This window comes from Schistocerca nitens, chromosome 11, assembly GCF_023898315.1.
Source record: "Schistocerca nitens isolate TAMUIC-IGC-003100 chromosome 11, iqSchNite1.1, whole genome shotgun sequence".
NCBI lineage: Eukaryota > Metazoa > Arthropoda > Insecta > Orthoptera > Acrididae > Schistocerca > Schistocerca nitens.
Genome location: NC_064624.1, coordinates 141,194,844 through 141,210,445, shown reverse-complemented (window position 1 = coordinate 141,210,445; position 15,602 = coordinate 141,194,844). Strand labels below are relative to the sequence as shown.

The following is a 15,602-nucleotide window of genomic DNA, read 5'->3' as shown; positions in this document are numbered from 1 at the left end:
TTAGAAAGACAGAGTGCACCATCTTCCATTACGGTGCCAGTATGGCCACTGGATGACACAGTACTTGACTTGAATTCACTCACTGGGTTTGCGTAAGAGCAACATTTCTTAGTGCTTCGGCTAAGATCAGATGGCAGAAATACTTCGAACGTCAGACCTATGCAAGAGTTATCGTTGTCGGTACGTAGGGGGGAGGGGGGAGGAGTGGGGGAGGGAGGGGTCTCGAGGAAAACTGCGGACAGAGTGGGTGGGAGGTGGCAGCCCAGTCCATGACAAGAGGCGAGTCTCGCTGCCGACCACCACTGCACTGGCTGCCGCGGCGCCCGACGTGTCTGGTGAGTCTCTACGTACTCCTTCCTTCAACGTACAGTATATACTGTGCGTGTAACTTCCCTCAATTTGGCTGTCTCCTGTTCTCAGTGTTGTCCACACTGAAAAGTGCCGGCTATGAAAATGGGGAAAACTAAAGTGAAACCGAGATGTTTCTCTCTTTTCTAAATTACTTTCCGCGACCTGTAGCGCGACAGTTCTTATTAAGATCTCCCGTATTGGCTAACGTTAGCTTTGGAAGTTACTTATTATTGCTTCTTACAGCACAATTTACGTATTGGTGCTACAAACAGTGGTTCTTGAATGAAAGTTGCTTTTATGTAAACTTGTCGGATCCAAATGACAACTGAAGCAGACGAGAGTTCCGGAATGAAACTCTCACTCTACAGCGGGGTGTGCGCTGATATGAAACTTCCTGGGAGATCAAAACTGTCTGCTTAACCGAGACTCGAACTCGGTACCTTTGCCTTTCGCGGGCAAGTAGGAAGGTAGGAGACGAGGTACTGACGGAAGTGAAGCTGTAAGGAGGGGTCGTGAGTCGTGTTTAGGTAGCTCAGTCGGTAGAGCACTGGAAAGTCAAAGGTCCGAGTTCGAGTCTCGGTCCAGCACACAGTTTTAATCTGCAAGGACGTTCCAGAAATAAACCTATTGCTGCTTTCTTGGGTTTGTTACCACTTTGCATAAGTAACCAGCCTTGCAATGGCAGAGACTGACATGATAGTACGTCGATCACACATGTTAAACAGGTTTTTGTTTTCTCCACACATTCCCCATCCACAAAATTAGTAGAAATTGGCCCTTAGCTCAGGTACTTGGTACGATCTTGGTAACAGCAGTTATAGCTGCATGGCATGCTACTTAGCGACTACGATAGATCGACCATTATCGGTAGAAGGCAATGTAGGACTGAAAACTGTACCTCTGAATGTTGATAAACTGAGGAACGAATGCGGTAATATGCCCACATGAGTGTGTTGCACTATGTCCAGAACATTCCTGATGACCCTGCCATGCATGTCTTGAACAGGTATGTAAGAATACTTAGCATTTGTGTGTTGTTGTTGTAGTAATGATATTAGTAGTAGTAGTAATAGTAATAGTCTTTAATTAGTAGATCACTTTTTACAGGCATACTGGACACGTCTTGATATTACAATTTAGGAACGATAAATTACTGTAAGTCACATACGGAGACATTTGCTGGCTTATAGGTCTAGAATGGCAAGAGTGCGACAAATAGTTAGCTGTGACCTTATAGTAGCAATAAACCTAGCATTTACCGGATATGATTTACGGATACCACGAAAATCTAAATTAGATGAGTAGGTGAAGAGTAGAGCATCCACCCTCCCGAATTCAAGGCCAGTCTGTTTATGACAGTGCTACCTCATTCGGTTTATCTCTTGCGTACAATACTTCAAGTGGCAGGGAGCTAGGTTGGAGGGGTAAGGTGCTGGTGCCCAAATGAAACAGTCTATTACACAGTACGAATTCATCAAACAAACTCGATAACTAGAAAAATTACAGAGGTCCGTGATTAATGAATTTTGCATGTTATATGAGCCACAGCCTATGAAACGTTAACAAAATTTAACTGTATTTTTACTCTAAGGCCGTCTAGCAACACTACTCACACTTCACAGATCAACAACAGCGGTTGCTTCGAACTTAACACCGAGTGACGCATTCAGTTAAATTCAAACAGAATGAAATTATAGGTCAAAAAATGAAAGAATCAATAAGTGAAATTAAATGTATATCAGGCTTGTAGTCAAATAAATTCTTAGTACACTAACCAATGGCAAAAGGTTTACTAGTTACATAGACAACAAAACCAAAATATCTTCATGAACAATACGGAGACGCTCTATACAAGCAAAATCTGAAATAAGAGCTGCTTATACTCATTAGGTTTTCCAACATAATTGTTCAAGAAATCTGACATGATTTAAAATTTACAGTCCTCGCTCCGAGAGACAGTTTGAAGTTACAAATCAGTACCGAAAATCATGATAAGCCACAGTTCAAACCGGCGACCTATTGGCTCAATCTATTATTTAACACACCAAACGGCCACGCTAAAAGGCGCCTAGTCTCTACAGTAATTAATCTTGCACCCAGAACACAAGGAAACAGTGTCCTAATGTAGAGATTAAGATAGTGGACCAACAATTATACCTGTTGTCACACGCGCCAGCACTGTGTGGAACAAATTTTTACGCTCTCTCGGATTCAGGAACATAGGTGACCAAACATCCGCCCCAAGGTAATGGGCTACCTTGGTCCTTTTAAAACAACTTCGTCGTAACTGAAACGTGTTGTTGTTGTGGTCATCAGTACAAAGATTGGTCTGTTGCAGCTCTCCATGCTACTCTATCCCGTGCAAGGTTCTTCATCTCCAAGTATCTACTGCATCTAACATCCTCCGAATCTGCTTAGTGTATTCATCTCTTGGTCTCCCTCTAAGATTTTTACCCTCCACGCTGCACTCCAATACTAAATTCATGATCCCTTGATGCCTCTGAAGATGTCCTACCATCGATCCCTTCTGCTAGTCTAGTTATGCCACAAATTCCTCTTCTCCCCAGTTGTATTCAGTACTTCCTCATTAGTTACATGATGTACCCATCTAATCTTCAGCACTCTTCTGTAGGACCGCATTTCGAAAGCTTCTATTCTCTGTTTAGGTAAACCATTTATCGTCCATGTTTCGCTTCCATACATGGCTACACTTCATACAAATACTTTCAGAAAAGTCTTCCTGACACTTAAATTTATACTTGATGTTAACAGATTTCCCTTCTTCACAAAGGCTTTGCTTGCCATTGCCAGTCTACATTTTATATCCTCTCTACTTCGACCATCTTCAGTTATTTTTCTCCCCAAATAGCAAAACTCCTTTACTACTTTAAGTGTCTCATTTCCTACTATAATTCCCTCTGCATCACGTCATTTAATTCAACTACATTCCATTATCCTCGTTTTGCTTTTCTTGATGTTCATCTTATATCATCCTTTGAGGACACTGTCCATTCAGTCCAACTGCTCTTGCAGGTCCTCTGCTGACTCAGACAGAATTACAATGTTATCAGCAAACGTAAAAGTTTTTATTTCTTCTCCATGGTTTTTAATTCCTACTCCAAATTTATCTTTTGTTTTCTTTACTTCTTGCTCAATGGAACATTGGGGATAGGGTACAACCCTGTCTCACTTCTTTCCCAACCACTCCTTGCCTTTCATGCCCCTCAACTCTTATAACTGCTAACTGGTTTCTGCAAAAATTGTAAATAGCCTTTCGCTCCCAGTATTTGACAACTGCTACCATCAGAATTTGAAAGAGACTTCCAGTCAACATTGTCAAAAACTTTCTCTAAGTCTACAAATTCTAGGAACGTAGGTTTACCTTTCCTTAGTGTAAAATAAATCGTTGGGTCGGAATTGCCTCACGTGTTCCAAAATTTCTACGGAATCCTAACTGATTTTCCCCGAGGTCGGCTTAACCAGTTTTTCCATTCGTCTGTAAAGAGTTCGTGTCAGTATTTTGCAGCCGTGAATTATTAAACTGATAGTTCCGTTATTTTGACACGTGTCAACACCTGCTTTCTTTGGGATTGGAATGGAATTATTAAATTCCTTTTTAAGTCTGAGGGTTCTTCACGTGTCTCATACATCTTGCTCACCAGATGGTAGAGTTTTGTCACGGCTAGCTCACCCAAGGCTGTCAGTAGTTCTGATGGCATGTTGTCTACTCCCGGGTCCTTGATTCGACGTAGGTTTTTCAGTGCTCTGTCAAGTTCTTCATGCAGTATCATATCTCCCATTTCATATTCATTTACGTCCTCTTCCATTTCCGTAATAATGCCCTCAAGTACATGACCCTTGTGTAGACCCTCTACATAGTCTCGCCTTCTCTCGACCTTGCCTTCTTTTCTTAGAATTGATTTCGGTTTGAGCTCTTGATATTCATTCAGATTCACCTTTTCTCCAAACGTCTCTTTAATTTTCCTGTAGGCGGTATCTATCTTACCCCTAGTGATGTATACCTCTAAATACTCACATTTGTCCTGTAGCCATCACTGCTTAGCCATTTTTCACTTCCTGTTCTGGCGTTAGGAACTTGCTTATTCTGTATAAGAAATAGTAGTAGATGATTATAGTGATGCTGTCACTGTTGGTTGGTAATATTTACTGGCAAAATAAAACCTAACACTAGATTGCGTACTTACATCTATCAGGAGACGTACTGATTGATTACGCGAAGGGGTTTTCTTAATTGACCTTTTGACCTGGATTGCCTTCACGCTATCAGAATCTTCGATGAAAATACCTAAGGGACCTATGTGAATATAAAAATGGAAATGAAAGCAAATTAGTCGAATTTCGTAAGAGAAAGCTTAGCAGATCGGAAGTTGAACACATTAGTGGTCTCCCAAATACAATCGAGACACTGCGATAGAGAGCGAACCGGTACAAAGCTCATATACAATTTGAACATCATTTTTGTTTAGTGTAAGAAAAGAATAAGAAGAAAATTACTGCATCGTAAATATTAATATATCTTGAACAAATTGGCTTGAAACTTCTAGACTCTGACAAGTACATAACTTACATCTGATATTTCTTTTGTACATGGCGCAGTCCAATAATCGCTGCTTTGTCAGTCCGTTCCTTCTTAAAATTGAATGTCCTTGCGTGTGCGTAAGTACATTATATCTTCACCCGCGTTACCGAAACGTTTGTTCGTCGTTTCACATAGTTTTTACATAAGATAAAAATACAATGGGCAGCAATGCTATGTAGTACGTCTTAACATGTCGGCGACCAAAAGTACAAGGGTAATGAAGTCTCTAGATTATTTCTTAACAAAAGATAGATTGTTCTTCCTTCTGTTTCGCTGCTTATTGTATCACGCACTGCGGCAATCATTTTAAATATCTGCGCCCAGCGTATCATAGTGTTTATTTAGAGTATTTAAACGCTGGACGCGCGTCTTGGTATGGGCGCACATTATAAAAAATATTTCTTATCTCTTGCGCTGTGATGCTTTGCCTCTTTACGAACTACAGCTCGTTGGCTGTCCTTTTCTTTTATGAGAAATACCTCATCTGAAAAGTAACTGAAATCCATTAATATTACATTGCTTCCCGAGTGAGGAGGATGACTAAAAAAAAAAAAAAAATAGCGCGGTTCCACACTTTAGCGCCTAGAACCGCTCGGCCACCCCGGCCGGCGCGATGACTCCGTCAAGATCATCGCGATTCACGCGTAGTCGTAATATTATTGCTCTCGTGAATCAAGTTAGTATTACTTGCTACAATTCTTTACTATAGATTTCATATATGACATTAGACAAAGTGGTTGACATGTAGAATAACAGTTGGATATATTCCTACGAATGGAATTGATGGTAAATTGCTCATGGAGTAATTATATGACAATTGAGCCGTACTCATTGTAATGTATTATACAAGGATAACAAATGTTCATTTCTTGGTAAGAGACAATGAAGTTAGGATAAAGATAGACATACATGGATACATTATATATGGCATAATAAACATTAAAAAATAACAAAGAAATAAATTATTTGACTTGGCAGAAAGTCTGTGTGCAGTGTGCACTCTTGGAAAAATATATTACAAACAACTGACATTCTTGTTTTACAGTGACATTTACAGGAATGTTTTTGTCGTGGTCTTGGCGAAGATTTGTTGCGGTAAACTATTAGCACTTTACTGATTTACGGCTTTCATGACCTGCAAAACATGTTTCACTACACTTGGGTAGGTATGACTTGCACTGAGAGTGGTAGAACTTCGGGTATATATGGTAGCACCGCACTTGAGTGAGGGAAATTGATTGCACTTTCATAGTGGAGGAAATGCCGGGCATCACTTTGACTATGGAGGTTGAAGTGGTTGTCTGTACGTGATGGTGCGTTGGAAATACGTCGTGGATCGGGAACTGGAAGACTGGTTCTGCAAGGTGTTGAGCCGTTTGGTGGCGGGCTCTGTTTCACTTGACACATGTTCGAGCTTCCATTCATGTTCTCGTACATGAAAAATACAGAGAAAATCTGTATTAGAGTGTGCTTACTTATTAAGAACTTAGTCTAAAAGAAAAGTGGATTAGGTAAGGATAACAATAATTCTTATGTACATAAGGTCTCATTCTCTTAGGAGTGTTTAGTTCTCGCATTTATTTATTTTTCTGGTTTTAATTGGGTCGACAAGATTTCGTTATTACTTGGCCTGGTCTATAAATCCGGCAGCAATTGTCAAAGTCGAGTTTGAGACATTTCAGATTAGTGTCTTGGTGATTTTATAAGGTATATAAGTGCTCAACTCATGGTTTTATCAGATTTTATATTGAAAGTATTTGAAACACATTTGGCGCCCGCGCTCGTTGTGCAAAGGAAAGTGGATTGTTGAGTGCGCAGCGTACTCTGTGTTACGTCCGTTTGTCATAGTCACGTGACAGTAACTTGACGGCTTCACAACGCTAGCAGCAGTGTTCCGAGAGAGGCGGAACGTTTGGTCTCTACTAGCCGTGTCGTGAGGTTTTACAGTTTTTCATCGACTCGGAATTACGGAAGCAGCCAGACGCGGCGACACCCGTAGCTGTGTCGAAGAATGTGTCCGTGGAAAGGCGTAAATAAACCGGTTACGGTACGTACAAAACTCGCTCACTTGCTCAGTTCGGCTTTCTACATGGTGGTACAAGTACTTATAACATTACTTCACACGTGGAATTCCACACGTGTCCGTGTAGTTATCACCTTTTCAGTTCACACGCGGTTATTATTTCGTGTCCACATGTATTTGGTCGCCATGTTAAAGTTCACACGCACCAGTTTTATACGCGTCCGTTTATTGCTTGTCTATAGTCGGTTCACACGCAGCAGCATATATGTTTCCATTAGTTGATGACTGCATTACTACTAAAAAGTAGAGTTAACATTCGGTATACATATTGTGTCTAAAAATTATTTACAAAGGAAAAATAGTCTATGTCACTTCAAAACCTGACGAATAACGTGTCTCTTATTCATAATTTGTGCTTCCAAGGCACTTTAGGTTTACACCTTGTTCGAAATCTTGTTATTCTTTTCTTGTTACAATAACCACTTTTTTCTCAAGTTCAGCTCTTTTATTTTATCTGTCTTAATTACGTCGTTAGTTTGAAGACATAGTCAATGTGACTTCGTTTACGTGATGAACGGTTCATGTTCAAGTTTCTATTAGGGAAATTGGGAAGCTTAGTGTTCTCTGTCATGCAACTGCACGTAACAATCGTTAATTGAATTCGCGGTTCTCGGAGAATATACATAGCCTGTCAACAACTAAAGTGTCACGAACATCCATACGTTCAGTCTGTAAGTATCAAGCATGCAATCAGTCCGTAAAATTCACTTCTCTTCTGGGTAAGGTAGGAAGATAAGGATACTGATTAGAGGAAAACACAGTAGACTTTTATGGGGTGAAGAGATCTGAAGAAAAAATTTTAATGACGTACGAAATGAGCCTAACATAAATTGTGCATTATCACCCTAGTTTTCCATGACAAGTAGTAAGCGTAATTAAATCGATACGGTAGCCTCAGTATTGTGTGATTCAGCGCTCCAAGCATTTCTCTATACATATCTAAAATTACTTACACCATGCATTAGCAGCGAACAGAATCTGTTAGCTATCTCTTGTTCTGGTACTAAATTAGTTTACTTATAAGTGATCTTTGTAAGTATTTCATCTGCACTGTGTCTTAAGATTCTTCTGAGCGGTGCAGTTTTCTCCGTACTGTATTAAAAGTAATTGAGTTGCGCACTTCTTTCCTGCTACCTGGATCGTCATTGATTAATTTGACTCTCATATGCTAAGCTGCTGTCTGTGTCAACTGCTTTTCACAGGTGTTCTCATAAAAATTGTTGTCAAACACTCCTTATACATAACATAACATTTACCTCATAAGAGTTAACGACCTTAATGAACTTTTATTTACGAGCAATCATTCTTGTCCGAATGATAATTTTCATTTATTTCACTAAAGAGGAGAGAGCTCTGCTGTACCTAAAACTAGTGGTAGCAGGTGGCACTTAGCACGTCCGTGCTATATTATTCATTTGTCAGCTCTTTCGCTGTGGCCGTTCATGGCTCAATTAACTTGAAACTTACATGTAAAGCTAATCTTGCTATCCTACAATAAACGTATTTTATTTCAGATGCTCACATAAATTACGTCTCTTGTGGAGGCAGATCGACATGGTGTTGTCCTGTGCATTGCTCTCATCTATGCTTATACTTCACACATAGAATGACTATATATATATATATATATATATATATATATATATATATATATATATATTTCACGCACTTAACTTAGCAGAGATCTTCAATGGTTGACTCGGTATTTCTCTAAGTCTGCGTGATGAAACTATGGTTTTATTCGTCCACACACAGGGCACAGGGTCACCTAATAGATAGCTACCAATGTGCGGCTTTCTTGGTATAATAAATGGACCTTCATACAAGTCCTGCAACTTGCGATTCTTATGATAAGTCAAAAATGGTATGAAGTCGGTCTTTAATAGCACTCGTTCATTTACATGATACGATAAGACTTTGGTAATGTGTTTGTCGTGCACCTTTTTTCGTAGGTTGGCATGAGTGGTTAAAGATATGAGAGCTTGTCTTAACTTGTCGTGTAACGTTACTTCAGGATGTTGTAATTTTGTTCCGCAGCTTCCCCGTGGAGACATAAAGAAGCTGCTAATGGTTTTCCGACTTGGGTGGAGTTGAAATGTCAGTTATTTTCACTTGATTAGTATTTTGTGTCATACCAGGCTGAAAATTTGCCTTCGTGTCCCATCTGGACTGTGCATCACTGAATTGCATGTCATTTGACATCGCGTTTGATGCTTGGTTCGCCTGCGTGTGAAAAATGGATTTCCTTTGCTATTATGACTGGCGGTAATAAGAAAAGCATGCGACGGATTGTCCTGATTATTGTTCCTGAACTATTGGTTAAGTTGGTGAGGAAATGTCGCATTTTGAGGCTCTAAAGAATTCATTTGATGTGATGGAGTGAAGTGACTTGGCTGGCTGTACTGGTGTTTTCCCTTGTGACAATTTCCATTATATTTCCTGTTGTTCGGATGCTGGTTATTACTTTTGTGATTCATTGGTTAATTGCCGTACTGTCACTATGTGTTTTGAGAATTCGGGTTACATCTATTCTGGTTTGGATATTTACTATGTGGTTTTAGATTGCAGCGGTTGAAATCATTATGATTGCTGTAACGCTGAGCGTTTGGTTATCCCGTGTTATGCTGGTACGACATTCCGTTGACACAGCTTCCTACGTGCTGTTGCGAAGCGGGCGGTCCATTATTGTAATTATTCCGCGCACTCGCACGCACGTCCTCATAGATCATATCCAAATTGTCAAGAACGGAAAGAAAGGCTTTTTGGTCCTCTTCACTATTTTTTTTCCTTATTGACACAGCAAGTTTTGACTTGTTTAAGATCATGATGACATCTTGGGTTGAGATGGGTGTGTCCCAATACTGAATTTTACGTAGATATTTTTCGAAATAACGCCTCAAACCGACTCCCTTGGTGTTGAAAGGTTCGGCTGCGTAGACCTCCTTTCGGAGTCTTTTTTGTATACCAGAACTCCAGAATTTATTAAAAAAATCTCTTTTGCACTCTGCGTAGGTGTGTCATTTGTCTATTATTTTAGTACCCCAAACTGATTCTTCGCCATTTACAGACCCTAATAAAATGTATTCACTGTCTGTCGTTCCATGATTCTGGAAAAGCACCTGTGAATGATTTTAAAAATACCACGCGATGTATATTTAGTTTTTTAGGTATAAAAGGCTGGAAAACTCTGTGTTTCAGCACACTCTCATCGCGCAATAGTTCAACGAGTGTCAGTTGATCGGTATGACTACGTGACGTTGAAGCTTTATGGCGCGTATTATTTACAGTTGATGAGAACTGTACTTGATACTCGGGATATTGACGAGTTTCTTGTTCTGGCGGTAGTGAATAATCGCTTTGATTGTCACGTTGCAGTTCTACAATTTACCTTTTCGGCTGATCTCTGTCATTGGTCAGCCTGTGCTTCCATTCCGGAAGGTCGTGGCTGAACGCTCGTTTAGGATTTCTACTGTGGCAGATTTAACTTCAGCCTTTAGATCAGATTGTACAATACTCTCAATGTACTGATCCTTAGATTCTATCCACTTTTCAAATTCCTTATTAAGTGTAGTGCTTACTCCTGCAGTGACATCTTCGATCCTTTTGTCAATATTGATATCGGATATTCGCTGAGCAAGGTTTTCTACTCGCTCGTCAATGTGGCTGACACCTTCTGTCAATTGGCCTACTATCTTTGAATCATGATTATAATGCTTTAAAGAGTCACTCGCTGTTGATTTACACACATCGACTTGGGTCTGCAAATCTGTAAAGTCTCTACCAATATTGGTATCGGCGGATTCCACCATGGAAACAACACTGCCAGTTTTTGCATGTACGCTTGAGTTTAGCTCGCTTGCGTAAGCAGTAGTAATGGCTTTAATTTTTTCCTCCATGGTGTCATTCCAACTTTTGATTTGTGTTTGCATGTCGGTAATAAGAGATTTTATAAAGGTCATTCGCGCTTGAGTGTCCTCTGTCTTCAATTCTAAACTATTGAACCTGCTGTGTACAGCTCTGTTCTGCTCCTGTAATCTGGCATATCATATACAAGTAAGTTCTTCTGTACACACAACAATTATGCTGAAACTGCCTGGCAGATTAAAACTGTGTGCCGGACCGAGACTTGAACTCAAAACCTTTGACTTTCGCTGGCAAGTGCTCCACCATCTGAGCTACCCAAGCAGTACTCACGCCGCGTCCTCACAGCTTTACTTCTGCCAGTAACTCGTCTCCTACCTTCCAAACTTTACAGAAGTCGTCCAAATCAATCTGTGGGATAAGAACGTTTTCAAGCATATCGTGATATGTACTTCTTGTAACAGAATTATCGGCACCGTACACCTTTTCCCGTGATACTGCACAAAACACATTCAATTTTGGACAGTCCCTCTTGTTGAACAATTTCATGTGGCTGTTCCGTACCCCATATTCTCACATTATGACGGTCCACCTTCCCATTTACATGGAATGTTGCTTCGCCACTGAACACTAAGCGTGGCAGAAAACTGTCATCCTCCATCTTGCCAAGAACGAATTCCAGAACTCCACACGTTGTTGTTTGTCACCTTCACGAGAAGCCTGCAGTAACTGAATTTACATCTACATCTACATCTACATCTATACTCCGCGAGCCACCTTACGGTGTGTGGCGGAGGGTACTTATTGTACCACTATCTGATCCCCCCTTCCCTGTTCCATTCACGAATTGTGCGTGGGAAGAACGACTGCTTGTAAGTCTCCGTATTTGCTCTAATTTCTCGGATCTTTTCGTTGTGATCATTACGCGAGATATATGTGGGCGGTAGTAATATGTTGCCCATCTCTTCCCGGAATGTGCTCTCTCGTAATTTCGATAATAAACCTCTCCGTATTGCGTAACGCCTTTCTTGAAGTGTCCGCCACTGGAGCTTGTTCAGCATCTCCGTAACGCTCTCGCGCTGACTAAATGTCCCCATGACGAATCGCGCTGCTTTTCGCTGGATCATGTCTATCTCTTCTATTAATCCAACCTGGTAAGGGTCCCATACTGATGAGCAATACTCAAGAATCGGACGAACAAGCGTTTTGTAAGCTACTTCTTTCGTCGATGAGTCACATTTTCTTAGAATTCTTCCTATGAATCTCAACCTGGCGCCTGCTTTTCCCACTATTTGTTTTATGTGATCATTCCACTTCAGATCGCTCCGGATAGTAACTCCTAAGTATTTTACGGTCGTTACCGCTTCCAATGATTTACCACCTATGGCATAATCGTACTGGAATGGATTTCTGCCCCTATGTATGCGCATTATATTTATTTTATTTATTTATTTATTTATGCATTTATTTTACCTGGCAAGATTAGGGCCTTCAGGCCCTCTCTTACACCTAACCAGGCATACTCAGATTCAACAAATTTCAGATTCTACAGAACATTAAGGACATATAACATGTTATACAGTATTAATGTTAAAGAAAAAAATTGAGATTATAAAAGTAGTACACTGATAATTATAACAATCAAAAAATAATTATAACAATCAAGAATAATAATAATAATAATAATAATAATAATGACTATGTATATGAAAGTAAACATATTTTTCTTTTATGAATGTCAGTCCTATTGCTAGTTGGGAATTTTCTCGTTATATTCTTGCAGCTTGTGAGTTATTCTCATCAGGCAGAGACATAAGACGATGGAATGGGGTGAAAGAGATATAGAAGAGGTAGATAGGTTAGAGGAAGAGAAATAGAATGGTAAAATTCGAAGCTATGATGCAGAGGAGAAAGAAAAAGATGAGAGGGGCACAACAATGGTGGCTATACCGTCCCTAATATGTAAGTCTTGAGTTCCCTCTTGAATGCTGAGTGGTTTTGGATAAGACGCAGATCACAGGGGAGCGCGTTCCATAGTCGTATGGCTGAGATGGAGAATGACACGGAGAAAGATTTTGTGTTATGTAAAGGTACAGCCAAGATGCTAGACGTATCCGATCTGGTATTGCGGTTGTGGAATGATGAGAGGTGTTTAATGTGAGAAGATAAGTATTGGGGGCACCAGTGGCTAAGAAATCGATGAAGTAAGCACATCGTGTGGAGATCGCGTGCCTTATGTGGGCGTATCCAACCTAGCTGGGAGTATGAAGGACTGATATGATCATACAACCGTATATTGCATACGTATCTAACGCAAGCATTCATCACTAGCTCGAGGCATCTCGAATTTTCACTATTTGTGCCGTGTTGAACTACATCACAGTAGTAAAGATTAGGCAAGACTAGAGTTTGGACTAATTTTTGTTTAACATGGGTTGGAAATATTTTTCTAAATTTTTGAATTGCATGTAGGGAGGAGAGCGATTTCCGGCAAGCTGTGACTGTTTGTTCTTCCCAGTTTAGGTGTTCATCCATGATTATTCCAAGGTCTTTTACTGTTTTTTGGTATGGTAGTTGGGTACCATTGAGGAGTATTTGAGGGACTGTTTCGCGAAAGTACCGACTGATTAACTTTGGATGAGATATAAGTATGACCTGGGATTTCTTGGGGTTTAGTTTCAGACCTAGGTTCTGTGCCCATCGAGAAACAGAGCAAAGATCTGCGTTCATACTCGCTACTGCGTCAGCGATGTTCTTGGGGCTTGCACTTATGTACAGTTGGATGTCGTCGGCATATAGATGGTAGTTGCAGGAGTGAATCACTGAAGAAATATCATTTATGTACAGTGAGAAGAGTAATGGACCAAGGACGGAGCCTTGGGGAACTCCAGAGCGCACGTTTTTCCATGATGACTTTTCCGACCCACAAATGACTTGTTGACTTCTGTTTTTGAGGTAGCTGTCGAACCAGTGTATTGCGCTGTTTGAGAAATTCAGCTGCTTCATTTTAATTAGTAATATATCAAAGTCAACTGTATCAAAAGCCTTGCTAAAGTCAAGCAGAGTTAGGATGGTAGCTTCACGTCTGTCCATAGCATGTTTAATGTCATCAGTTACTTTGATTAATGCAGTTGCTGTACTATGGTGCTTTCGAAAGCCTGACTGATATTTGTTGTGGATGTTATGAGTTTTGAGGTAATCCGTCAGCTGTTCATGGACGATGTATTCTAGGGCTTTAGATATTGCAGGAAGTATGCTGATCGGCCTGTAGTCACCTGGCGACTTAGGGTTGTCAGTCTTGGGTATAGGTTGAATTAAACTTTGCTTCCACTCAGTAGGATATGTACTACTGACAAGAGACAGGTTGAAGATGTCTGTGATAACTGGAGTAATAGTGTTTACGACGTTCTTAATCATGCCAATGCTGACTCCATCATTTCCTACTGCCTCGGAAGAGATTCTCATAATTGCCCTGTGTACTGTGCCGGTAGTGACATGTTTTAGGAAAAACTTGTCTCTCGAGAGATTGATATCTTGGGGCTGGTAATTTGTCGCTGCGTGGCAGTTTACAGCTGTTGAGAAGAAATCGTTTAATTCTTCTGCAGACGCTTGATAAACAGCGTCAGATCTTCGCTTCCCTATACCGAAACTGCGCAGCTTTTTCCACAGTGCAGCAGGTTTTGATATGCCGCATACGACAGAGCGGACATGTCTGATTTTGGCATTCCTCACGCTTTGCTTGGTTCTATTTCGGAGTTTCCTATAAGCTTCGTACGCCTCGGGAGTTGGGTTACGCTTGAAAGCCCTATGTGCAGCATCACGTTTATTCATTAACTGGCGTAATGCAGTGGTGAGCCACGGAGCGGGAGCTCTCTTTACCTTGACAGTGCGTTGAGGAGCATGTTTATCATGCAGTGCAATAATTTTGCGACATAATTCCCGAATTTTTCCGTCTAAAGTCTCTTCATTGCTTATATCATGCCAAGGGATGTCTGAGCAATCCTTTTGAAGAGCGTCATGGTTAACATTTTTTAGGTTTCTGTAGGTTACCAGGTGAGATTTTTCTTTGGTAGTATGTACTGAGTAATTTAAGAATATCACGTCATGAGCAGAGAGTCCTGGAGCGGATGTCTGATTGGCGCGAATTATTTTATCTGGTCGCTTTGTTGCTATTATATCTATGAGTGTATGGCTGTGTGGCGTGTGATGAGTTGGGTCCAGCGGTGTTAAACTCATATCATTGGCGTGGAACAGTCTCCTTAGTTTTTCTGCAGAGGGAGATTTTAACTGTAAGTCGATGTTTGTGTCGCCCATAATGATTATGTGTTCATACAGTGTCACGAGCGAGGACAGGGCAGACTGAAAGGAGGACATAGCACCGACGTTTGGAGGTTTATAGATCACTCCAATTAGCAGTTTCTGAGTTGATGTATTTATTTCGAAAAACAAGAACTCTGCTTCTCCTTCGCCCTTTGCATCCGATGTGCATAGTATAGTAGGTCTCAGATCAGAGCGAACATAGGCACCCACACCACCCCCGCGTCGTGTTTCACGATCTGCCCTTAGGAGAGTGTAACCAGTGATTCGGATAGCGTCGGAAGAAATGTTTGGTTTCAACCAAGTTTCAGAGACGAGGATAATATGGAACAGCGATTGGCAGAACAGGTCACAGAACTCGTCGAAGTGAGCCGTTAGCGACTGAGCGTT

General features: G+C 40.7%; 1 protein-coding gene across 4 annotated transcripts in view; it reads left to right on the top strand.

The window, feature by feature from the left end:
• The first annotated feature begins 241 nt into the window (after positions 1-241).
• The window catches only part of LOC126212802 (poly [ADP-ribose] polymerase tankyrase-1-like), a 325,028-nt gene continuing 309,667 nt past the window's right edge, over positions 242-15,602 (top strand). For 3 of the 4 annotated variants that reach the window (XM_049940208.1, XM_049940209.1, XM_049940204.1), the window contains exon 1: positions 252-335. The gene's annotated coding sequence lies outside the window, so the exon portion shown is untranslated. Of the gene's footprint in view, positions 336-15,602 lie in introns of all 4 variants that reach the window. The other variant, XM_049940206.1, reaches the window with a different exon arrangement.